We start from the raw sequence: 27,213 nt of genomic DNA on the forward strand, positions 1-27,213 counted from the left end.
GTGCTGCTTCTCCTGTGTCCATAGCAGCACTACTCACAATAGCCAGGACGTGGAAGCAACCTAAATGTCCATCAACAGATGAATGGATGAAGAAGATGTGGTACCTACACTCGGTGGAATATTACTCAGCCATAAAAATGGATGAAACAATGACATTTGCTGCAACGTGGATGGACCTAGAGATTATCATATTAAGTCAGTCAGATAAGACAGATAGCATATGATGTCACTTATGTGTGGAATCTAAAATATGATGCAAATGAACTTACCTATGAAACAGGCAGACTCACAGACAGAGAGAGCATATATGGTTGCCAGTGGGGAGGGAGGGATGGAGTAGGAGTCTGGGGTTGGCAGATGCGAACTTGTATATATAGGATAGATAAATAACAAGGTCCCACTGTGTAGCACAGGGAATTATTGATATATTCAATATCCTGTGATAAACCATAATGGAAAAAATATGAAAACGAATATATAACTGAATCATTTTTCTGTACAGAAAAAATTAAAGCAATGTGAATCAACTATACCTGATGCAAAGAGCTGACTCATTGGAAAAGACCCTGATGCTGGGAAAGATTGAAGGCAAAAGGAAAAAGGGGCAGCAGAGGATGAGATGGTTGGATGGCATCACCAACTCAATGGACATGAATTTTAGCAAACTCTGGGAGATAGTGGAGGACAGAGGAGCCTGGAGTGCTGCAGTCCATGGGGTAGCAAAGAGTCAGTCACAACTTAGCCTCTGCAAAACAACAAAAATAAATAAATAAAAATTCAAAAAATAAAATGGAATAGGGGGAAGAAAAGAAAATTAGGTGCTTCTTGATAGAGAAACATGTAAGATGTAGGGCCCAACCTTAGAACTTGGTCAGGATGAAGGATGAGGAATCAAAGGGATATTCTCTTTGAAGGGAAGGATTTTCTCTCTTCCTTGTCCCCTTTCTCAGCAGTTCAGTCTTGCCACCATCAGGTAGGGTCAAGGAGGGAAGATTGCATGTCAGAGACAGTCTGGTTGTAGGTGCTGGAGTTCCAGAAGTTTAAGGAGTGCTTTGTGGTTCCTGTAAGTTTCAATATATGCATTTTATTTCAAAGTAAAGTTTCAAAGTATATTTGACTGATGGTTTAAAAATAAAATGAATGAAGAACTCACTATTTTAGGGAGTGTGGTTAAGGAAGGTCTCAGCAAGGAGTGACTGTCGGGGGAGTGTGTAATTTCCATAGTTCTGTTTTGCCACAGCAAATATTTGAAATGGTGGACCAGTGTCACAGCTCGGTTACAGCTCAGAGTTTTATTCGGCAAACAAAGGATAGTACACCCTCAAGGCATGAGGGCGGGCTGACCCCAAAGGAAAGGCCTCAATCCTCTTTTTATACATTTTGTCTCCTCCCTTCTGAGCCTGCCTTACGCAAATTGGGCTAGCCAAGAAGGGGGCATATTTGTTTCACCTAAAGTTCTCACTTCAGTCCACGGATTTTCTTTTGTTCCATTTTCACAGGCTTTTCTCTTTCTTTGTCTTTCAGCCACTGCCATCTTGGACTCCTTTTTCCTATTCTAACTACCTAACACATTTGAAGAGACCTGAGTGGAGAGAGAGAGAGAAATAGCAAAGTCATGTGGTGTCTGGAGAAGAGTGTTCAGGGCAGGTCTTTAGTGTGACCTGAGCCTGGTAAGAGCTGACAAGTTTATGGAATTGCATGGGAGTTTATTAGGGCAGAGGTAAGGAAGTGAGGAGGCCAGAGGAGGGACAAGGTGCCTGCAGGTGGCCTGAAATACAGAGGCGTGAGGACCAGCGCCTAAGAATGAAAGGAGAAAGAATCTGAGGTATGTTTGATGACAGCACTGCAGCATTGGATCAGTCTCAGAAGTAGAGAAATCTTCACACCACTGTCCTATCAGTAGTCAAACACCTGTGTCTTCATTTAGTCACTGAAAAACCATGGTCATCTAACTTACCTGTCCAGGTCTTTGTTCCTCACTTGTCAAAGGAAGGGCCAAACTTTCAATCTCTTCCTTTTCTCGTGAAATGGTCTTCCATATTAGGCATTAAGTATATGAATGAATCTTGATAACTGTGCAAAACACAGAATATGGAAGTTACTGTCTCTCTGAAAGCCTGGACTAAATGCAAATATAATTTGGGGAGAATATTATTTGTAACAGACTCTGGAATTGTGTTCTCGGTGGGTTTTTTCTCCCCTGTTTTGTTTGTGATTTTGTTGATTTTTCTGGCTGAGGTTGAGTAGTTTCTGCGATGTGACTGTAGGTGGAGCAATCACACTTTTCCCCATGCTACCACAGAAAAAGCAGGAGCACCCACCCTTCGTGTCTAGACAGAGGACGTGCATGCAATCATAAAATCTTTGGACGAGAGGGCTCTGGAAAGGTCATCTACTCCCTCTTGTGTCTTTAGAAAATCTTGCTGCTCAGCCAGGCTGGCGACGATGTACCCTCCCTGCTACTTTGCTTTTAACTGCCTTTAAAGCTCCACTGTTCCGTCCCTGGGCACGTATTTTAGAATCAACAATGAAATACACCAAACACTGTAGGTTTATATATGAGTGAATAATAATAAATAGATATTATTTATATATATATATTTACCCAACGTGTGCTGCTGGAGATCAGGGTGGTTCTCTACACTCTGATGGTTCAGGAAATGTCATCTCTGGACTCTTACCAAACATTTTCTTTATCTTAGGCAGATTTCTCAGTATTTGGGGTCCTGCTATAGACAGGGAAAACATCAAGCAAATATATGTATTTATATATATTTAATTCAGGCAAATATATTTACAAAATGACAGGACCCGGACAGAAGCTGCATCCCTGTGGCCCCAGGAAAACCGCATCCCATCACCTGTTGCTCATCCAGAAGTAGGTACATGAAAAGATTTTTTTCAGTTATATGAAACTCGTATATATTAACCCTGAATGTTCATGGGAAGGACGGATGCTGAAGCTGGCACTCTAATATTTTGACCACCCGATGCAGAGACCTGACTCATTGGAGACGACTCTGATCCTGGGAAAGATTGCAGGCAAAAGGAACATGGGCAGAGGACAAGATGACTGGATAGCATCACTGACTCAATGGACATGAGTTTGAGCAAACTCCGGGAGATAGTGAAGGACAGGGAAGCCTGGCACACTGCAGTTCACGGGGTCACAAACAGTCGGACACAACTTAGTGACTGAACAACAAAAGGTATCCTAGAAGTTTTTCTACAATGTTAATGTCTACATACCTAATCCTGTGTCTCCATTAGAAATCACAGTGTTTCCCCTGCTTTGAAAAAATCTAGGTCTCACAGTTAATCCAGCCACATTTAAGGACATATTAAATATTTTTAAAAATATTTATGTATTTGGCTGTGCTGGCTCTTAGTTGCAGCCTGCAGGATCTTTAGTTGTGGCTCAAGAACTCTTGGTTGCAGCATGTGGGTTCTCGTGCCCTGACCAGGGATTGAACCTGGGCCACCTATATTGGGAGAATGGAATCTGTGCCACTGGACCAGGTATTTTTTAGGACCTAAATATCTTTTAAATATTTAAAGGACAATGTTGTCATGATCGCTATTAATCATAATGTTGCAAGTAGGTTACAGAGCATATGTGCAAACCTCCCAGTAAGGGAAAGAAAGCCAGGATTTAAGAAAGAAAGCCAGATGTTAGACACCTTCCCATTTAAACTCTCACCCACTTTTCTGCAGCAGAAGAGTAGCTCAGCTGCCTTTGGTGTTGCTGCCTCTTCCACCCCAGTTTTACACAAATGCTTAATTATTTTGCATGAACAATTATTTTGCATGAACAGGTTGGTTTGGAAGCACAGTTTGATTCACAGATGGGAGAACACAAGGACCATCTTCCTGAAGGGTTGTGGAAATTCTCAAATATGTAGGGATAATGCTATTATCATTTAGATAAACTTGTTCATTCAACTATAACATAGCTGTGAGCACCTAATGCATACTGGGTGTTGGGCTAGGAGCTGGGAGAAAACAATGAACAATTAAACATGAATATCAAAAAGGTGTAGTGAATATTTTCATAGGAAATGTGCAGAAATCAGCAGGACCTAACCTGGGGGTGAGGACAGCTCTCTTGAAGGATGCTATTCTTGACCAGAGGCCTGAAGGTGACATATGAGTGGCCCATTAGAGGAGGACTCCAGGTAGAAAGAATTGATAGAGGGAAGTTAAGAGTTGAAAGAGCATGGACCATGAGAGAAGTGAGGGTCTTAGTAGGGCTAGAATGTAGAATTCCAGAAGGAGACTGGAAAGAGGCTGAGGCTGGAGTGCCAGGTAAGACCAAATCCTCTCGAGCAGGGGTGGGGGTGGGCTTTTAAAAATTTTATCAGCAAAGAGGTTTGGTTTTATCCTAAAAGTAAAGGAACATATGGATGAGTGCATTCAGTGAAGTGACAGATCTGTGTGTGACAAAATATCATGCTGCCTGCTGTGTGAATGAATGGGCGGCGGGGAGATATAGATTTGAAAGCAGCATATAGATGCTCATAAAAGCCATGAAAGAGGTGGCCCAGAGAGTGGGTGCTGAGTCAGAAATAGCCAAGAACAGAATCCTGAAGGATATTTGAAGGACAAGTCAAAGAAGAAGAGGAAGAAGAAGAACTGGGAATGGGAGCTGAAGGAGGAGGAAGGGGAGGAGGAGAAAGAGGAGGAAGAGGCAGGGGAGGAGGAGACGAGGAGAAGGAAGTGAAAAGGCAAAGGGAGGAAGAAGGGGAGGAGGAGCAGAGGAGGATGACCACTAACAAAGGAACTCGGAAGGAGCCAGAGACACGAGGTTATCCAGGAGAACGTTGCTTTGCAGGAGCCAGGGTAAGAGACTGCTTCAAAAAGGAGGGAACCAAAGCTGGTGATGAATGCTACCCAGCAGCCAAGCACAGTAAGGACTGAGGGGCATTTAGCACAGGGAGGTCGTAGGCAAGTTCACAGCGGCCAATGGATGAAGGATGGTGGGAGCGGAAGCTAGATGAATGTAGGTACAAAATGAACAGTTGGGAAGGACATGCACTTCAGGAAGTGAAGCTCCAAATTTGGGGGGAGAACTGGAGCCAGTAGTGGATGGTAGGGGGTTGGGTCAAGGTTGGGGGTGGTTTATAAATATGAGTAATTTGGAGGGTATTTAAGTACTAAAGGAAGTGACTAATGGACTGATGGGATTAAAGAAGGTCCAGGCTGGAGCTTACTTACAAGGCTGGAGAGGCTGACGTTAGGGGACAAGTAGGACAGAAGCTGAGAGTGGGAGGAGGAAGCCCCCTCTGCTGTCACAGGAGGTCAAAGGAGTGGCCAATGGGCTTGGACCTGGGATGTTTGTGGGTTCCATGACAAGAATTTGAGAGTGTTCGAGTCGGGTGAGTCATTTTCTCTGTGAGGGAAAAAAGGACTAAGGGTACCTTTTTTGATATACCTGTTGTGCAAGTTTAAAATCCTAGCTGAAGAGGACTTTTTTTGTTTGTTTGTTTTGTTTTTGCCATGCTGTGGGGCTTGTGGGATCCACCAGGGATTGAACCTGGACCCCTGGTAGTGAGCGTTTAAAGTCTTAACCACCGGACCACCAGGGAATTCCCATGAAGAGGGTGTTTTTTAAAAAGTATCCCTAAAAACAAAAGGTATTATTGAAGTTGAGAGAGAGAAAATACTTAAAAAACAAACAGTATTATTTATTTAGTATTGTATTTTTAAAAACAAATTGAGACAAATGTAATTCACAGTCGAGACCGAGTTTGAAACTAAGAAACACTGTGAAATTCTGCTTATATCAGTTGATGGTGGGTGCACTAAAGATATGAAGTCAAACTAAAATGGTGTCTCTTCCTGTAATAAACGTTTTATGATCAAACCTAATGGCCAGTTGCATTCAAGCAATTCACCTTACACATCTGGGATTTAATGCGTTTTCTCTGAGCAGTTGAATGACTACATAATCACTGCTTGCAGTAGGATTATATTAAAATCAGATAGCTTAATAAACGTTACAGAACTGGATAATTAACACAAGAACCTGAACTTAATTAGATACTCATAGAAAATGCTGGCAATAAGCAAGTGCCTTCTTTAATATCCACTAAAATGCACTTTAAGTGCATACTAAATAGCACAGCACAGTCCAGGAAGAGTATACACACACAGAGTCAGTGAAGTTTGAAGAAATTAGAATAAATGATTTATACTTTTATTCATATGGAGCCCACCCTGGGGGAGGGAGGGAGGCTATATAGGGAGGCCTTGAAAATTTGTTGCTTCCTTGTCTTATCATTTTGCAGAATCCACTGTTCCAAGCCATTAAAGAGTTAATTGTCCTAACTGAAGCTGAGATCTTTATGGTATCAATTTTGAGAGAAGGAAGCCCTTGTCCTCTAGAAAGGACCTACAAAACATTAGGAGGTCCCCTGAAGAGCAGGAACCAACGTTCCTTTTGTTATAACGAAACCTACAATTTTATCTGTCTTCAACTCAGGTATATAGACAGGAAAATTCCCCCAAGTAATCATTATGATATTTCTTCCGATCTGAGCATCTTGAATCTCTTCTCTACAAAAAGTAACCAGGTATTCATTGTCCTCTATAATAAAGTGGGAAGGCTAACTTGAAATCCAGTTGTACGAAAGCACAGAAGCTCCCTGCCCCACTCAAAATATATTTATGACTTCAGATTTGGTACAGCCGTACTGGAAGCCATTCTCCCACAGGTCCTACTCCAGCGAAAGTGCCAGGAACTGCTGATGTCAGCCTCCTGTCCCTTGGCCGCACTGGAGTGAGTGATTCACAACAGCAGAGGAGACTAAGATTCACTCTTTTCCTGAAACTCACCACCCTCATTCCTCAAGAATCTTGAAGCCTGAAGGTGCCTCGAATCCCTAGGCCAATAGTGCTGTGCCAAGACAAGTAATTAATATCTTGGTCATCCTTCCCATCCTTCCTGGCTGTATTTCAGGCCCGGACCCCAAGGCCATACAGCTAGTAGGAGTGATCACTAAGGAAGCCCCGCTAGTATGCTTCCTTCCTTCATCCCTCTCTCTCTTTTAAAATCTAGTGAATGACATGTACCTTCTAGAAAGTCTCTCCAATTAGCCCCACCTACCCCTGTCATTTCATTCTCCTGTCCGCTAAGAAGGTCACCAGTAGGAAGTGTCAGGTCTGTCCTAGCTTGGTGCATTTAGGGATATTTTGTATATGTTGTGATGATGTGTTCTAAGGAAGGGATCCTGGGCAGCTCTTTTTAAATTTTAATATTTATTTGGCTGCACCCGGTCTTAGCTGTAGCGTGCAGGATCTTTAGTTGTGGCATGTGGGATCTAGTTCCCTGACCAGGGGTCAAACTGGGCCCCCTGCACTGGGAGTGTGGAGTCTTAGCCACTGGACCACCGGGGAAGTCCCTCTTTTTCTTTTCTTGTTTCCTAGGATGCTTACTCCTGGTTCTGGGTAGTGCAGGCTCAGACAATGCTATTCACAATCAGAGTGTTTATTTGTAATAGGGTCGAGTACGTGAGTCTCAGCATTGAACAGACATGGCTTTGAATCCTGCCGCTTGTCACTTGCTAAGTTTGGAGCCTGGGGAAAGTTATTTAGCTTCTCTGGGTGTCATTTCATCAATATGAAAATGAGAATCATTATGGCAAGTACTACTGTAGGGTATCCACAGACACAATAATCCCGCTGTTATTAAGAGTCTGAGATTTTGTGGATGGATGTAGAGTCTGTTACACAGAGTGAAGTAAGTCAGAAAGAGAAAAACAAATATTGTATATTAATACATATATGTGGAATTAGAAAAATGGTACAGATGAACTTATTCGGAGGGCAAAAATAGAGATGCAGACATAGAGAACAGACATGTAAAGATGGAAGGGGAACGGGGAGTGGGGTGAATTGGGAGATTGGGGTTGACATACATACATTACCATGTGTAAAATGCATAGCTGGTGGGAACTTGGTGAATAGCACCGGGAGTGCAGCTCAGTGCTCTGTGATGACCTAGAGGGGTGCGACGGGGGTGGGGTGGGAGGGAGGTCCTGGCGGGAGGGGATGTATGTATACACGTAGCTGATTCACTTTGTTGTAAAGCAGAAACAACACAACTATAAAGCAACTATACTCCAAGTTGAAAAGAAGTCTGAGATTTGACCTTTACCATTCACAATTTTGTAAAGAAAGGAAAGGGACTGTGGTTTTTTTGGTCCCCGTGCTGAATAAGGTATTGCTTTGTAGATACTAAGGGGCCAGGTGAGGGCATTTTCATTTCTCTTGAAAGGTAAGAAGAAAAATCACCGACTACTCAAATGGAGATGAGCCTTACATCAAACTGTATTAACTTGAATAATAATACATCGTGACAGTCCTATTCTGAGTCTTCAGTAGCCCAAGGTCAAATGGCACCCATTCTGAGCTAAATAAGCTGTGAAAATTTCCTACAGAGATCTTAGGACATAGCTAAAGAAGGGCTCATGCTTAGTATATTTTCCATGAGTGCATGATAAATAAAAAGGAAACATGGGATGGGGTGGGTGGGAATGAGGGGATATATGTATACATACAGCTGATTCACTTTGTTGTACAGCAGAAGCTAACACAGCATTGTAAAGCAATTTTGTTGTTGTTTAGTCACTAAGTCATGTCCAACTCTTTTGTGACTCCATGGATTGTAGCCCATCAGGGTCCTCTGTCCATGGGATTTCCCAGGCAAGAATACTGGATTGGGTTGCCATTTCCGTCTCCAGGGATTTTCCTGACCCAGAGATCAAACCTGAGTCTCCTCCCTTGGCAGGTGGATTCTTTACCACTGAGGCACCAGGGAAGCCCAAAGCAATTTTTCCAATGGGAAAAAAAAAAAAAAAAAAGAAGAAGAAAGAAAGAAAAAACAGGGGAAAAGGGAAGCAGCAACTTTCGTTCCTCTCACTTAACCAATGTTTCTTGGGCTTCTTTGAATGAGGTGATGATCACTGTGATGGATGCTAGTGCCAGGATGGCCCTGTTCACCTGCTCTTGTGGACCCTAGAGTTGTAGGAGATCCCATTGACAAGAAAACAAACAAATAAAAGAAGCTGTTGTGGCCACAGAACAACCAGCCCACTGTAAGCTGGAGTCATAGTAGGGGTTTCATGCTGGTCAGTAAAGGCCTGTAGAAGGGTGATAGTTAATCCTGAACTTAAAGGATAAGAAGCCAACCACCAAGAGGATGGGAAGGGAGAAACTGTCACCTAAAGAGGAAACAGCAGGACTTCTCTGATGGTCCAGTGATTAAGACCTTGTGCTCCCAGTACAGGGGGCATGAGTTTGATTCCCAACTGGGGAACTAAGATCCCACATGCCATGTAGCACCATCCCTCCAAAAAACAGGAAGCATCAGGTGGAAGGAATAATGGTTAGAAAATTTTAGGTGTGGCTTTAGGAGCTGAAGGAATAAAATTGTCGAGAGCTGGAAGTGGGAGGACTTTCTCAGAAGGTAATCCTGTTCCTCCTGTTGCCTCCCTGAGTATTTCAGAAACCCATTCAAAAATGCTCTCAGTGAAATGCAAATCAAAACTACCGTGAGGTATCAGCTTGTTCCAGTCAGAATGTCCATCATCAAAAAGTATATAAATAAATGCTGGAGAGGGTGTGGAGAAAGGGGGACCCTCCCACACTATTGGTGCGAATGTAAATTGGTACAGCCATTATGGAAAATAGAATGAAGATTCCTTAAAAAGCTAAAAATAGGACTACCATGTGATCCAGCAATCCCATTCTTGGGCATATATCTGAAAAAGATGAAAGCTCTAATTTGAAAAGATACATGCACTCCATTGTTCTTAGCAGCGCTATTTATGATAGCCAAGACATGGGAGCAGCCTAAGTGCCCACTGACTGATGAGCTGGTGAAGAAGATGTGGTACATATATACAAAGGAATATTATTCAGCCATAAGAAGAATGAAATAATGCCATGTGCAGCAACATGGATGGGCCTAGAGATTATCATACTAAGTAAAGTAAGTCACACAAGGACATATAAGATATCACTTATATGTGGGATCTAAAAAATAGTACAAATGAACTTATTTGCAAAACAGAAACAGACATAGAAAACAAACTTATGGTACAAGAGGAGAAGAGGACGGAGGGATATATTAGGAGTGTGGGATGAAAAGATACAATTATATATAAAATAGATAAACAACAAGGATTTACTGAATAGCACAGGAAACTATGTCCAATATTTTGTAATATACTAATGGAATAGAATTTTTAAAAGAATATATATATATATAAAACCAAATCATGTTGCTGAACACCAGAAGCTAACAATTTAAGTTAAATACAATTTAAGTATTGTAAATCAACTGCTGCTGCTGCTGCTTAAGTCGCTTCAGTCGTGTCCGACTCTGTGCAACCCCACAGATGGCAGCTCACCAGGCTCCCCCGTCCCTGGGATTCTCCAGGTTAGAACACTGGGGTGGGTTGCCATTCCAAAAAGAAAAAATGTTCTCAGCACCTACCTACATATTTCACAAGTTAAAAATTATTAGTATGTTATTAAAACAAATCGGAAGTTTCAATAGAGCATCACAACTTATGAAAAGACATTTAGGGCTTGGGAACCTGAACTGGTAACAGGAATTGCGTTATTACTTTCAATGGTCCATCTCCAATTTCTAGTACAAAAACGATTACACCTCACATCCTTTTGTGTCAGGAACCATCTGGATTTGCACCCACTACAGCCTTATCATGGAGCAGATTTCTCTTTTACGATGAGTTGCAATATAGTCGTGTTTCCAAAATTTTCTTCTCTTCAATTTTCTTTAGTGTCTTTGAGAATCATCATTGCACATTTTTTTTTTACAATGAAAAAAACCATCTGCGAGCTAAATGCAAATATTTTCGGAGCACTCTGACAAGACTATTAATGCCATTGTTAGGCTCTAATCAAGCTTCTTCTTGGTTGGGTCAGTTTGACCTGTTGTGAGGTTTTTGCAGCTTGAAAACACACCCCTCTCCCTCCCTTCTGCATTCACTTCCAGAGAGATGGGCTGTCACAAATCACGGAAACTGAGCGACATGACCCCAAAGTTGCACACCGCCCCTGATGCCCCTCCCTGCCCACGCCACTGCCCTGCGGAGGACGAGTCTGCTGCACTCAGGCCTGAGCCACAACACAGGAAACAGCCTCCCTCACTCGCTGCCCCCCCATCCTTCCTCTCTCAGTCCATTTCTCCTTTCTCTTTAGTTGTGTGAACTTTAACCATTCAACAAATAACAGATCCTTCAAGAAAAAAAGCACCTGCTCACCTTCTTTCATAGGCCTTTAAAACGATCTCTGTGGGACCAGTGGTTGGGACTCTGTGTTTCCTCTACCGGGGGTGTGGGTTCGATCCCTGCTCAGGGAACTAAGATCCCAAATGCCATGTGGCCAAAAAAATGTATATATATATATATAAATAAATAATGAGAAAAGATCATCATAATGATAATGAAAGGAATAACCTCCTCCATGATTTACTATTAAATGAACTAACATATATAAAATACTTCTTAATGCCTGGTATATATTCAGTGGGTGATATATATTAAGTATTACCTATTATCATTATCATCATTCTCATGGATTAACACACCAAGTTTCAGGGTGGTATATGAATCCTTTCAAAGCTAAATCTTATTTAATGGTTGCAAGAATGTCACAGAATGGACTTTATACCTGTTTTAATTATTTTTTTAAAAGTTGAGTATTTTTTTTAAATTGATATATAGTTGATATATAATATTGTATAAATTACAGGTGTACAATATAGTGATTCACAATATTTAAAGATTATACTCCATTTATGTGCTCAATTGCTCAGTCATGTCTGATTCTTTGTGACCTCATGGACTGTAGCCTTCCAGGCTTCCCTGTCTATAAATTTTTCCAGGCAAGAATACTGGAGCAGGTTGCTATTTCCTACTCTAAGGGATCTTCCTGACCCAGGGGTCAAACCCAAGTCTCTTGTGTCTCCTGTATTGATAGGTGGATTCTTTCCCACTGTGCCATCTGGGAAGCCCAATACTCCATTTGTAGTAATTATAAAATACTGGCTGTACTCCCCATGTTGTATAATATATCCTTGTAGCTTAGTTCATACCTAGTAGTCTGTATCTCTTAATCCCCGGCATCTATTTTGCTTTCCCCCTTCCCTCTCCCTAATAGTAACCACCAGTTTGTTCTCTATATCTGTGAGTCTGCTTCTCTTTTTGGTATAATCACTAGTTTGTCATATTTTTTTAAGTTCCGTATATAAGTGATCATATCATACAGTATTTGATAAGTGATATCATACAGTATTTCTCTGGTTTATTTCACTTATAATGCCTTCGAAGTCCATGTTGCTGCAAATCATAAAATGTAATTCTTTTTTATTAATATTCCATTGTGTATATTTACCACATCTTTTTTAATCCGTAAATCTGTTGATGGATACTTAGATTGCTTCCATATCTTGGCAATTTTACATCTATTTTACAGACGAGGAAACAAAGACAGTGAGAAGTCAAGTGCCCAAACTCACCCTACTGATTCATTTTAGAACTGGATTCAAACCCAATCTCCGTAGATGGTGCAGTCTGTCTTCTAAGTCAACTACAGTTATGTTCAGGTGGGAACGATTTAGGGACAGTCTTAAAAAGAGATTAGGAGAAATCATCAAGTTGAAAGTTTCTCTTGGATTTGAAAATTCTATAGTGAAGACTTAGTTTATTAAACATGAAATGCACCTGGGTCGTGTGGAGAGAGGAATGGGAGAAAGGCAGAACAGAAGAATCATTCACTGAGTGTATATTTCTACATTTACAGTGCTCCAATTCCGTAACTGCTGCACTTCAGGTGCTTTAATAATACATTCGTATTTTCCACTAAGACACTAAAACCCCTAAGGAGGTTAGGGAAGTATTAATAGCGTCTTCAGAGCACAGTCAGAGAAAAGGCTAGACAGTTGCATTTGGGGAATGATTTTTCAACACAAAAGGACACAGAGGTGTGAAGATGAATGAGCCGGCCTCGTAGGTCCTCTCCAGTCCCGGAGCTCCAGAATTTATTTGCCAATGAAAATGTCAGGTTTTTTCCTTCCATAAAATGATGTATGATGGTCTGAGTATATTCCCCACTCTCACCCCCACCTCTTTGTATCTGATTAAAAAGCAAAGATTAAATCAGCAGAAGCAATGGAAAGGAAGATTCTTCTCCAGGAGTGATGAGGTTTCCGTGATACAAGGAAACAGGAGAAGAGAGGGAGTAAAAAGGAAAACAGTGGTCTAGAAGGCACAAGCTGATCCAGGCATGGGAAGGGAGTGGGAGGATGGGGCAAAAGACAGATGTGGTTGAATTATGAGGGCCATCACTTTGCATTAATCAACAGGCATAAAGTGTACACCAGCTCTCTACTTTCGAAAAGAACATACTGCAGTTAAACAAACCAAATTAACACATATGAAACCAATTTGAGAACTGGTCATTTTTAACCAGGAGGTGAAGAGGTCAGCCTTGAATTAGAACTCCTTCACTCAGCATATGTTCATCATCTCCTCTATACCAGACACCGTCCAGGAATGAGGGATACAGAAATGACCCAGGCGGTTCTAATTCACTACTCTACTGGGGGAGACAGAAAAGAAACAAGATGAATAAGTAAGATATCTAGTATTCTAGTCAGCATTTGAGGTCTAAGTAAAAAATAAAGTAGGGAGGGAATTCCCTGGCAATCTAGTGGTCAGAACTCCATGCTTCCACTGCCAGGGGCACAGGCTCCATCCCCAGACAGGAAACTAAGATCCGGCAAGTCGCGTGGTACAGCCAAAAATAAAAATAAAAGGGTTATAAGAAGGGTTATAAAGGGGGATGTAGCTGAGTAAGAGAGCTGAGGGTGGAAAGGAGAGGGTGATGATGAAATCTGGTGGAGGACTCCAGGGAAGGGCATGGCAATGCACGGTCCTGGGGTGAGTGGACCTGGTGTGTAAAAAACAGTGAGGACACCAGTGTAGTTGAGTAGAGGGTGGAATCAGAAGCTCACAGGGGCTAGATCACGTAGGGCACTGAGTGGACTTGAAAAGATTTGGGCTTTCATGTTGGGTGAGCTGGGAGACACTGAGCAGAGAAGGAACATCATCTGACCTGCATGCTGACAGGATCATTCCAGCACTGTGCTAGGAATGGGTTGCACCCTGGGAAGGGCAAAGCAGGGAGAGCGGTTAGGACACTGTTGCAATAATCCAAGCAAGGGATGCTGTTCAGGGACTTCCCTGGTGGTCCAGTGGGTAAGGCTCCACGCTCCCAAGGCAGAGTGCCTGGGTTCTATCCCTGGTTAGGGAACTGAGTTACAGCTGAGTTTACATGCTGCAACTAAAGATCCTGAATGCTGCGATGAAAATGGAGGATCCTGAGTGTGGCAAGTAAGACTCAGCTCAGCCAAATAAGGAAACAAATTAACATTAAAAAAAAAAAAAGATGATATTGACGTGGACCAGCAGTAGTAGTAGTAGAAGTGGGAGAAAGTAATCTATTTCTGGATACTTTCTAGACCTTTCAAGGTAAAACAGAAGACAAGTCTCAGACAAGTCAGTGGAAGAGAGGAAAGCTCTTGCTAATGAGCTGCCAGATCTTGTCATCTCCACAAAGAAGAGCGAGGCTGTGTTCAGACTGACCATGGGATGGATTAACACATGCTTTTAGTTGCACTAAAGGGTCATATTTTCCATACATGCAGGTGACTGACCCTTATTTGCACCATGTACTGTGCCGGGCACTTTGTACAAAGATGCAGAGACATAAGACACAGTTCTTGGCCTCAAAGTGCTCTTAGTCAAGTGAGGGAGACAGGTGCACAGGTGACAAGTTCAATGTGATGGACTAAAGAAGAGCCCAGGGTATGATGAAGAGCACAAAATAGGGCTTTGGGCTCAACCTGCAGGAAAGGTGGTTGGGGAGCTTTGAAAGATATGGGAGTTAGCTAGGAGACAACCACAGGGAGGCTATTTTAGATGGAAGGGCAACAAGTACAAAAGCATGGGGGTGTGGATTAGGACAGGGCGTGCATGGACCTCTGTAGGCTCTGAGGGTCAGTTAGCCTACTAAAGCCAAGATTTACCGTGATGTAAACCTCATGCCAGCGAGCCAGCCGGCTGCCCCCGCGCACAAGTAGAGAAGACGCACCCTTCCTCCTAGAAAAATCAACCCAACGCATATATTTTATCCGTGACTTGGACCATCCATGTCCTTAAATATCCAGTCCTATCTGTGTGAAGCTTGGAGACCAAATATCTAGTTTGAAGTCCTGTTTTTACTACTTGTCTGACCTTGAGGAAGTCACTTTCTCTGTCTCACTTCATCTCTGGGGAACAGGAAAATAATAACATATGCCTCATAGTGCTGCTATGGAAACAAATGAAATAGGTCTGCAAAAACATGTCCTAAAATGTGGAGAGCTGTTCACGTGTTAGTTATTGTTTTAGAACTAAGTCGTTGAAAAGCACTGCTATCTGCTGCCGAACACTTCTCTTTCATGCCCTCATTATCATCGCTAGTATTTCATGGGCCACTGCACTTCTTGCTCTTTCCATTTCCACTCAGTCTGCAGGAGCCTCCAGTCCTCCCTCTCTCCTCTCTAACCCAGCCAGCTTCAGAGGAGATCAACATTTCCATCGTTACTGTCTCCCCTCACCCCCCATTCTGCCTGGTGTTCATGTCAGACCTTCACTCCCTTCTCAAGCCCCAACATTTTCTCAGCACATGACCTTGCTTTCTATTTAATTGAGAAAACTGAGGCCGCCAGCATGAACTTCTGCTTCCTCCATCTCCAAACTCCACCCAAATAGCAACAATGAAACAACGCTTATCTCATTTAGAAATACCCTTTGCTTCAAACTTGTCTGGTGGCCTGATGGTTAAGACTCCTCACTCCCAATGCAGGGGGTCCAGGGTTCAATCCCTGGTTAAGAAACTAGATCCTGCATGCTGCAGCTAAGACCTGGTGCAGCCAAATAAAGTAAATATTAAAGAAAGAAATACCTTTCACTCTTTTTCAGGTCTCAGGAAAATAGATAATTCATCTCGAGTTCAAGATAATCCCCACCCCCCTCTGTTGGTGCGGGCACACACACACACTTCTCCCTACTCCCATCCCAGCTTTGTATTCAGGATCTCCTTTACCCTTGGGCATCTTGTTCCATCCATACTCCCCTTTGTTTTATAAATTCACTCTCTTGTGTCCTATTAGTTCATTGCCCTCAGCCTGTAAATGCATCAAGATTCACCTTTTGAGGAGAAAGTCTCTCTTGACACCCCCTTGACCTCTCAGTCAGGCATCCTGGAAATAGCCCCAGTAATTGGGGTCTTCACTTCTTCACCCACTGCCACCTGACTTCTGACCGACCATTCAATTCAAACCACTTTCAAAAACATCACCTCCGGGGAATTCCCTAGTAGTCCAGTGGCTGAGATTCCTTGCTCCCAATGCAGGGAATCTGGGTTTGATTCCTGGTCAGGGAGCTAGATTCTGCATGCCGCAACTAAGACCTGATGCAGCCAAATAAATTAATTAATTGTTTTTAAAAAGGGAAAACAACAACAACAAAAAAACCTCAAAAAGCATCACCTCCAAATTGCCAATGCCACTGGATACTCCCCGTCTAAGTCTACTTGGGCCATTCTACTGTGTTTGACACTATTTCTCATTCAATTCTTGCTGAAATTCTCTACTTCTTTGACATCTCTTATGAGTCTCCTCCTACACCTCTATCATTGCTTTTTATCCTGTTTCACAGTCTTCCTTGTCTGCCAACTTCTTAAACTTTTGGACCCCCACTCCCCACAAGTGGGATGTTGCTTTCTGTCCTACTCTTTCATTTTCTTACACTATTCAACACAGGCATGATTTTAATGTTCCCTTTCCTTTGCTGGTGACTTCCAAATTCAAATCTCCAATACCGACATCACTGCTCAACTTGAGACTCATAGCCAACTCCAGTCTGTAGACATCTCACCTGGAGATCTCAGACACGAAAATCAATGTGGTCCAAACTAAATTCATTATTGCCTCACCTGCCCCAGGTTGGATCCTTTTCTTGTGTTTACTTTCGTGGTAACTGAAATTACAAACCACTTGGCTACTGAAGTCAGAGAGTTGGGACACATCACAAATTACTCCCACTAATTCATGGCATTACAACTGGCCAATCATTCAGTCTTATTTATAGGGTCTTCTAGACATTTGCTGGGTCAGACTCCCCTCTGCACTTTTTTCCGAAGTAGCTCAGGACTCTCGTTTCTCGGGCAGATTGCCTTTCTCAACTTAGTTGTTCTTCTGGGGTTTCATCTTGTCCCTTAATCTGGAACGTATTTCTTTGCTGTCTTATGTTGTTTACATTTCTATCTATATGTTTATGTATGCAGTAGCTTAGTTAGGGCTTCCCTGGTGGCTCAGACAATCCGCCTGCAATGCAGGAGACCTGGGTTCAATCCCTGGGCCAGAAAGACCCCCTGGAAAAGGGAATGGCTTAGTTATGTTTCTAGACCTTGAAGAATTGGCTCTTTGTAGAGGATGTTCTATTTGTCCCAGAAATACGTTCCCAAGGGCCAGCAACCAGTTGATCCCAGCGTAGGTTCTGAGCTGTGTTTGCAGACTCAGCTCCCAGGCTGCAATATAGTAGTTTTCTTGCTTCTGGTGTCTGCCCCCTAGTGGGAGAGGCTAGTCCAGAGGCTTGTGCAGGCTTCCTGGTGGGAGGGGCTTGTGCCTGCCCACTGGTGGGTGGAGCTGGATCTTGGACCTCTGGGGATCAGGGCTGTGTCCACGCAGGGGTGCAGAGGTGGCTGTGGGCTCAGGGAGTTTTGGGTAGCCTGTCTGCTGAAGGGTGGAGATGTGTCCAGCCCTGTTTGTTGTTTGGTTTGAGGCATCTCAGCATCAGCATCAGAGGTCAGAGGATATTGGGTGGCACCAGGTCTCCATGCTAATTACCGAAGCAATATGTCTGGCTTCAGCGAGGGGCTTGAAGATGAATACTCCTAATAAATCCACCACCAGCTTTTATGACCTCAGAGAGGGCCACTGTTGCCAGCTATCTCTCCAGGAGACACTCCCAAGACCAGTAGGTAGGTCTGGCCCAGGTTCCTGTGAAGTCACTGCTGTTGCTCTGTGTCCCAGTGCACATGAGACTTTGTGTGCACCCTGTGAGCTTGGCTCAGATGGTAAAGAGTCTGCCTGCAATGCAGGAGACTCAGGTTCAATCCCTGGGTCATTAAGATCCCCTGGAGAAGGAAATGGCAACCCACTCCAGTATCCTTGCCTGGAGAATTTTATGGTCAGAGGAGCCTAGGGTAGCAAAAAGTCAGACACAACTGAGCGACTTTCACTTTCACTTTTTTCTTTCTAAGAATGGAGTCTCTGTTTCTCCCAACCGTGTGGAACTCCTATAATCAAGCCCCACTGGCTACTGATGTCAAGTGCTCCCTTCTCCTGCTCCCCAGGCTCCTCCTCTCAATCCCAGACCTCCAGGCTGGGAAGCCTGACGTGGGGTTTAGAGCTTTTACTCCTGTGAGAGAACTTCTATCATATAAGTATTCTCCAGTTTGTGGGTCACCCACCTGGACGGTATGGAATTTGATTGTATCTCGAGTGCACCCCTTCTACTGTCTCGTGGTTTCCTTACATCTTTGGATGTAGAATATTTTGGGGGGGTAGCTTCCAGTCTTTTTTGTCAATGGTGGTTCAGCAAATAGTTGTGATTCTGGTGTGCCTGTGAGAGGAGGTGAGCTCAAGGTCCTTCTACTCTGCCATCTTGTCTCCCTCTCCAAAACTTAGCTCTCTGAGTAGGGAGGAGTAATTTCCTTAAGTAATCAAAGACTGCAAGTAACAAATCCTTCCTTCTCCCACTCTTTACCTTAGTTGTGTCTTTTGGCTCAACATCCTCTGAGAGGTGAGCCCAGTTATCAGGTAACATCAGTGCAGTCTTGATGGTCCCAATGCACGTGTGCTGTGCATTGCATTGTGGGAACACCATGGTGGCCAGCCAATCATCACGGGAGCTGCCCAGAGACCATCACAGCCACAGTGGATGATGTTGCGGCTACATGGGACTCTCACCTTCCAAATATACATTTTAGATTGGCCTACCTGCCTTTGATCTGATTTCTGTCATCCCCAAAATCATACTATTGCCAGAGGGACACGGAATAGAAAGCGATTCTAAGCAGGTTAGTCCCCAGTTTAAAACCAAATTCAGTGGATCCCACACACGGCTGTTAAGACAAAGGCATCCTATGACCCAGCTCTTCCAAATCTGTTGACCCTCTTCTCTGCCCTCACTACGTCACACCTTACATCCCCTTTATATGGGTTCCAGAAGACCCACTAATAGCACCTGCCTTCCTTGCTAGAGCTCTGATCCCTGCTGGATCAGTTGAGTCATACAACAAGGAGACCACATGTGAAAGACCAAGACACCCCCTTTGGCACTGACAAAGTCCATGCTGGAGAAGGCGACTCCTGTGTAGATGAGGGGCCTTCCTTGAGGTGAGTGAACCCCAGAAAGACAGCCTTGTGCCCACTATCTACAGCTCACTCCTATCAGGAAGAGAAGAGAGTTAACCAAGCACACTCACAGAGTTCTCAGATTTACTCATCAGAATTCACTCCAGTTTCAGAATTCTCCAATCAGAGCTTACTTCTCCAGGACCTCTGTGGTGGTCCAGTGGTTAAGACTCCGAGCTTCCAGTACAGGAGGCACAGGTTTGATCCCTGGTCAGGGGAGATCCCATATACCACATGGTGTGGCCGAAGCAAAACAACAAAACAAAATAGAGAATTCACTTCTCTGGAAGAGAAGTAAAGAGAGAGAGAGTGGACAGGGTGAGACAGGGGCGCTTCCTCCAGGCAGGAAGAAGCCACAGGAATGGAGAAGGAGTGTCCCCTTCATGTCACCTCACATTGTGTGCCTTTTCTCATTCTGTTTGACTCCCTAGAATACTATCCCCCACTTTCCATCTACTTCCCTTGCACTCATCCTCCAAGACTCAGGTCCGACTTGATCTCCTTCAGAAACCCTCTGTGAATCCCCAGAACGTGACTCTCCTCTGGGTTCACATCTCTCAGAGCACTCACCTTAGTGCCAGAAACGTCTTTTTTTTTTTTTTTTTGGTGTAATAATTTTTGTATCTATTTAGGTAATATACTTCTCATGCCAAATATTAGACAAATTCGGTGACAAATGATTATCTTTTGCAAATTATTTTGTTTTGTATTTGTGACTTCAGTTTTTTCCTTATAGAATAGATCTGTATAATAGGAGTTTGCAAATAAAGGTATAAAAACAGAAATCACTTAACTCTATACCTTTAATGTAATATCTCAAATTAATATTTTAAAGTATTCTCTTATATTTGCTTTCTTGTGCATATTTTTTATTTTTTTAACACCAAAAGCATTTTGTATTGGGGTATAGCCAATTAACAACATTGTGATAGTTTCAGCTGAACAGTGAAGGGACTTAGCCATACAAATACATGTATCCAGAAATAACGCTTAACCAGATATGTGGGCATCCCATGCCCCAGCCAAGCTGACGCATAAGATTACCTATCACACTGGATAACGTTTTCTCTTTTTAAAAGATAAACTTTATCACCAGAGGGAATCTAGTCTCTGTGTGGACACGGCCTTGTCTCTCCTTAATGATTCACAGCAAGTCTTTATCTAACCTATTATTATATTGCCCACATGTATAATGGGCCTGGCAGATAAGAGAAGCACAATAGTTTTATTTAATGAATAAATAAATAAATGAAAAAATGGGTCCTTGATAACTACTTTCGAAATAAATTGAAAAGATTTTGATCATTATTTACACAGTACAGTCCGAGGACTCACCTCATTGCTTTGAATCCTCACCTTCAGCCCTACCATCCATTCTGTTTAACGGCCCCTCTGGCTGCTCCTCATTCTATGCCAGCACCCCACCCCCACCCCCCACTCCCCAGAGCCTCTGGACTAAGTTACTCTCTATGCTTGGAACATTCTTCACCTCAGGTATAGCCATGAATCACTCCCACACCTCCATCAGGCCTGCGCTGAAATGTCACCTTTTAAGTAGGCCATCCCCAACTGTTATATTTTAAATTGAGGTTTCTACTCTCCACTCTCCCTGTCCCCACTGCCCTGCCTTTTGTTCCTTTCTATCACATATATATCACCAACTGACAAATCACCTATTAAGTAGTTAATTTAGTCATTCATTCATTCATAAGTTTATCCCTCTCTAACCTGAACAGACAAATACTGCTGTATCCCTAGTGCCCAGAACAATGTCTAACATATAGTGGATAAACAAAAATATTTTATATGTGATAGAGATTACATTTTCCAATCTCCCTTGCAGCTTAGGTGGCTCTGTGGGTAAGTCTGGGCCATGGGTGCAAACAGAAGTGATGAACACAACTTCTACTTTATCTCTAATTTGAAAGATAAGCAGCTTTTTAGTCCAGCATGTAAGGAGCTTGGAAGTCACCACTCCAGCCTAACAAGTAAAAAACTAAACAAACAGGAAAATCAATAACTCTTCTTGGGTCTGTTGAAGAAGTTAGATCACAAGGCAAACCACTGCCCCTAAAACTGGAAAGAAGGACAGGAAGATAAAGAACCTGCCTGCCAATGCAGGAGACATAAGAGACACAGGTTTGATCCCTGGGTTGGGAAGATCCCCTAGAAGAGGGCATGGCAACACACTCCAGTGTTCTTACTTGGAGAATCCTATGGACAGAGGAGAGCCTGGTGGGCTACAGTCCATAGGATTGCAAAGAGTCAGACATGGCTGAAGTGGCTTAACAGGTAGGCAGGCAGGCATGGGCAGATACAGAGAGCCACAACATCAGCACAGTACATATTCTTCTCAAGAGCACATGAAACATTCTCCAGGATAGATCATATGTGAGGCCGCAAAACCCGTCTTAATACATTTAAGCAGACTGAAAGTGTATCAAGCATCTTTTCTGACCACGATGATAATAAACTAGACATCAGTGACAAGAAAAGAACTGGAAAATTCACAAATATGTGGAAATTAAATGACATGTTACCAAAAAACTAATGGGTCAGAGAAAAAAATAAAAAGAAATTTAAAAATATCTTGAGAGATGTGAAAATAGAAATACAACATTTAAAGACCTATGGGATGTAGCAAAAATAATTCTAAGAGGGAAGTTAATAGAGATCCATGCCTGCATTAAGAAAAACAGAAAGATCTTGAATAAGCAACCTACTTTAACTCCTCAAGGAACTAGAAAAAGAAGAACTAAAGAAGCCCAAATTTGTGTGTGTGTGGTAGTCACTCAGTTGTGTCTTACTCTTTGCAACCCAATGGACTGCAACCTGCCAAGCTCCTCTGTCCATGGAATTCTCCAGGCAAGAATACTGGAGTGGGTTGCCATTCCCTTCTCCAGGAGATCTTCCCGACCCAGGAATCCAACCTGGGTCTCCTGCATTGTGGGCAGATTCTTTATCATCTGAGCCACTAGGGAAGCCCAGCCCAAAGTTAGAAGGAAGGAAATTACAAAGATCAGAGTGGAAATAAATAAAATAGAGACTAAAAAGACCACAGAAAAGATCAATGAGGGGACTTCCCTGGTCGTCCAGTGGCTGAGACTCCATGCTCCCAATGTAGGGCACCTGGGTTCGAACCCTGGTCGGGTAACCAGATCCCACATGCTGCAACTAAAGATTCCTTGTGCCACAACCAAGACCAAGTGCAATCAAATAAATAAATGAATGAAATTAAGAGCTGGTTTTTAAAGATATACAAAATAGAAAAACTTATGCCCAGACCAAAAAAAACCCAAACAAACCTGTACACAAATATTTATAGCAGCTTTATTCATAATTGCCAAAATTTGAAAGCAGTGAAGATATCCTTTGGTAGTTGAGAAGAATAACTATGGTGTATCAGACAATGGAATATTACTCAATGCTACAAAACCATGAAAAGACATGGAAGAAGCCAAAATGCATATTATTAAGTGAAAAAAGACAATCTGAAAAGGCTGAATACTGCAAAGTATGAAATGCTACATACTGTAGATTCTGATTATTTGAGGTTCTGGGAAAGGGAAAGCCATGAAGACGGTAGAAAGATCTGCGGTTGGACTTCCCTGACAATCTAGTGGTTAAGACTCTGAGCTTCCAACACAGGGGGCACAGGTTTGGTCCCTGGTCAGGGAACTAAGATCCCACATGCTGGTGCTGCCAGAAAAAAAGATCAGTAGTTGCCAAGGGGTGGTGGAAGGAAGAAGTAGGCAGAGCACAGAGGATTAGGCCAGCTATTCCCTATAATTCTACAGTGGTAGATACATTTGTCCAAACCCATAGAACGTACACCACCACCAGTGAACCCTAGTGTAAACCATGGTCTTTGGTTGATAATGATGTATCCATGTTGTACATAAGTGGGAAGTATGCTCATAAATGGGAATGGGTGGGGGAGTGGATATGGGAGTTTTCTGTACTCTGACCAATTTTACTGTAAACCTAAAATAACTAAAAAATAAAGTTATTAATTTTTAAAAAAGATTAGCAGGTTGCCCTGAAGTTTTCTCTCTCAACTTCCCATAGGCTGAGATACAGATGTTCTTATGGCTCACCCTTGATCATTCAATGATGTCATTCCATTATATGACAGGTCATGGAGACCCTGAGAGCCCGACTCGTGGCCACACCCATGGCCCCTGCTCACCTGCCAGCCTGGGCCACTCACAGCGGGAGTGTGTATAAGAAAGAACGGGGCTTCACTTTTATTACAGCAGCTTATCCTTAACCCATCCCATAGAATAAATAAATGAATAAATGCGTATATATCACACTTTAATACCAAAGGGCATCTATGGTGGATTAGAATAATTTACGAGGTGAATTACAAGTACACATAAAGATGGACCAAATAAATAAGACATTACCCACCAGGAGATAAGGGTAATAAGCAAAAGCATCCAGGATGACATAGTCACTGCACTGAAGCAATGAGTTTAATTCACAAATGCCAGAAATTAAGGCAGAAAGAGAAACACATGTTCTAACTCATGTCTGATGAAGAGAGTTATATATTTTCTTTTATATGATTTCAGAAAATTCAGGGAGTATGTCGTTTCAGGGACTACGCATTTATAGCTATAGGATCCTACATTCCCTGGGGGCTGGGGGCGGGGGTGACAGTGGAAAGAGAAATTTTCTAACAGTAAAAGCCACATTGAATAAATTATAAGCCCCTGTGGATTAGAGACTACTTTTTCCTCACCCCCAGCCTCCTCTCCTATGCTTCCCCTTTAGTGCGGAATCTCGCCCTGGAAACTACGACTCTGCCATTCCTCCCTGGGGTCTGGGATCTCCGAGTGCTGGTCCCTGGAGAAGAGAGAAGGCACCAAGGCCAAGCAATTGGGGGAATAAGAATTGAAGCCCTTAAAGTGGTGAGGAAATTCTGTTAATCATCTAATTGTAACTTCTCAGTGGAAGAAGTCATTTGATCTTTTCAGCCAACTCTGGGAAAAGCAACACATCTATTTAGTGCTGATCTTAGATCCCCTCTTCATTCAGCAAAATCATTTCTCACCTCTCCAAAGAGATTTGCTGGCTTGGAAAAAATCAGCTTCTAGATTGCTAGGAGCTTTGTAAACTTTTCTTTCTCCTCTTCACCCCAGTTCTTTAAGTTAAAATAAAAATTACAGCCCTGGGAAGAAAAAAGCATACATAAATAAGGTGACTCTGGCTGATGAAAGGAACTCTATAAATAAGGTGAAATTTGCCAAGTCACAATAATACCACACAGATTTCAAAGTATTTGACACCTGATAATTTTAATTAAAAAACATTTCCAATTCATGGGCATAATAAACATTTTTGGAAAACAGAAATACAAAAAAGAAAATCTTGTTACTAGGCTGCAATGACCATGATTAATATTTCAGGATTCAGTCTTTCTCTTGAAAAGGAGCAGGACCTTATGGTCTTTGCTCCCTCATGTCCTCAGCCTGACTTTTGTCTGTAGAAAAATTTTATTCAAAGAATAAATTTAATCAGAGAAGTGAGAAAAGAAAGAAAACAGTCAAATGAGACCAAATAATACTTTATTTGCAAAGTCAAAAACCTTTAGTTCCTCCTCAAAGGCTACAGGTAATACTCTGAGCCCTATCCATTGAGCTGTCTTATAGATACTGAAGGACTTCCCTGGTGGCTCAGACGGTAAAGCATTTGTCTACAATGCGGGAGACCCAAGTTCGATCCCTGGGTCGGGAAGATCCCCTGGCGAAGGAAATGGCAATCCACTCCAGTACTATTGCCTGGAAAATCCCATGGACAGATGAGCCTGGTAGGCTACAGTCCATGGGGTCGCAAAGAGTCGGACACGACTGATCGACTTCACTTCATAGATACTGAAACCCCCACCAGGTGAAGAAGTTAATTACAAGGTGACCAGATTAGCCATGATGTCAGCTGCCACAATTCCAAGAACTGGTCTCACAGAAATGGAAACAAACCGACCCTGGAACTGAAGACTGCTGCTGCTGCTGCTAAGTCACTTCAGTTGTGTCCAACTCTGTGCGACCCCATAGACAGCAGCCCACCAGGGGATCCCCCGTCCCTGGGATTCTCCAGGCAAGAACACTGGAGTGGGTTGCCATTTCCTTCTCCAATGCATGAAAGTGAAAAGTGAAAGTGAAGTCGTTCAGTCGTGTCCAACCCTCAGCGACCTCATGGACGGCCTTCCAGACTCCTCCTTCCATGGGATTTTCCAGGCAAGACTACTGGAGTGGGGTGCCATTGCCTTCTCAGGAAACTGAAGACTAACTGTACTTAAAACAATCAGGATGATACTGATCAGACTACCGATGACCAGTTTCATGATGACTGTCAGATCTGCTTGTGCTGTTTCTGCACGTAGCCCACTCCCTCCATCTATGAAAGTCCTTGCCCACTGATTGTCAGCGGGGGGAGCCAGCCTTTGGACAGGAGTCTGCCCCACTTCATTGCTGGCCTCTGAAATAAAGCCAACCTTTCTTTCCACCAGCTTGGCCTCTTTATTGGCTTTAGAACAGGGAGCAGCTGGACTCCACTTTTGCTAACAGGTTTTTGGTGCCCAGCGTGAGGCTGCCCTCTCGAGACAGCTGGATCCCGGGATTTGCCCAAGAAGAGCCATTGGCCATGGTGATGTGCGGGGATGGTGGTGATGATCCTGCTGTTTGTGCTTCTCTGGCCTCGAGAGGGGGATTTGGGGGACATTCCTGCTACTGCTGCTAAGTCGCTTCAGTCGTGTCCTCCTCTGTGTGACCCCATAGATGGCAGCCCACCAGACTCCCCCGCCCCTGGGATTCTCCAGGCAAGAACACTGGAGTGGCTTGCCATTTCCTTCTCCAATACATGAAAGTGAAAAGTGGAGTCGCTCAGTCATGTCCGACTCTTCACGACCCCATGGATTGCAGCCTACCAGCTCCTCTGTCCATGGGATTTTCCAGGCAAGAGTACTGGAGTGGGTTGCCATTGCCTTCTCCCGGGGGACATTCCTAGCAGCTGCCAAAACCATTTGTTTCGGGGATTGTCTGTTTCTCCCCTGCTGAGCAGTGGCTGCCAATGTATGCTTTTCCTTGGTGGAATGGAAACATGAATCTGGACAAGCTGATGAGCTCCAGGACTGAGTAAGTCCTTGGATGTGCACTCAGGGAAACCTCTCTTTTGAGCACAAAGTACTATTAGGCATTCTTGCCAGTTGGTTCTGATGTTGTCTGACCTTGAGGACCATTTGTGGGCGCTGAGTGTCACTTGGGCATTTTATTGGCTCTAGCATGGTGAGCAGCTGGACCCCACTTTTGGTAACACTCTGGGTCTCCCCTCCTCTGAAGATCTCTTCATCTCTGTCTCTCCCTACTTCTTCCTCCATCCTACAAAACTGATATATCATAAAGCACACAATGTTTGCAACTTGCTTTTTTGTTTAACCATATATAAGAAATGCTTTTTCCATTTTTAAACACAGACAGCCACAAGAGGATGATTCAGCTCAGAGCTCTTAATTTAGGGCATGCTGACGTACAGCTGCAGTTCATCCATTCACAAATACTGACTGTGTGTCAGGGACCAGGTTCTGGGCTAGACCTTAATGTTATGAAAGAGAGCTGGTCTCATGAAGCTTACAGTCCAGCAGGGAGGATGGACGC

The 27,213-nt window shown here is 43.1% G+C and overlaps 1 long non-coding RNA gene across 1 annotated transcript; it reads left to right on the forward strand.

Annotated features, from left to right (window-relative positions):
* The first annotated feature begins 342 nt into the window (after positions 1-342).
* Positions 343-26,065, forward strand: LOC139187296 (uncharacterized). Its single transcript, XR_011570841.1, has 2 exons — positions 343-4,839; positions 24,335-26,065. It is a non-coding gene; the product is annotated as an uncharacterized lncRNA (long non-coding RNA).
* The last annotated feature ends 1,148 nt before the right edge of the window (positions 26,066-27,213 follow it).

The sequence above is a fragment of the Bos indicus genome, chromosome 15, assembly GCF_029378745.1.
Source record: "Bos indicus isolate NIAB-ARS_2022 breed Sahiwal x Tharparkar chromosome 15, NIAB-ARS_B.indTharparkar_mat_pri_1.0, whole genome shotgun sequence".
NCBI classification, from domain to species: Eukaryota; Metazoa; Chordata; class Mammalia; order Artiodactyla; family Bovidae; genus Bos; species Bos indicus.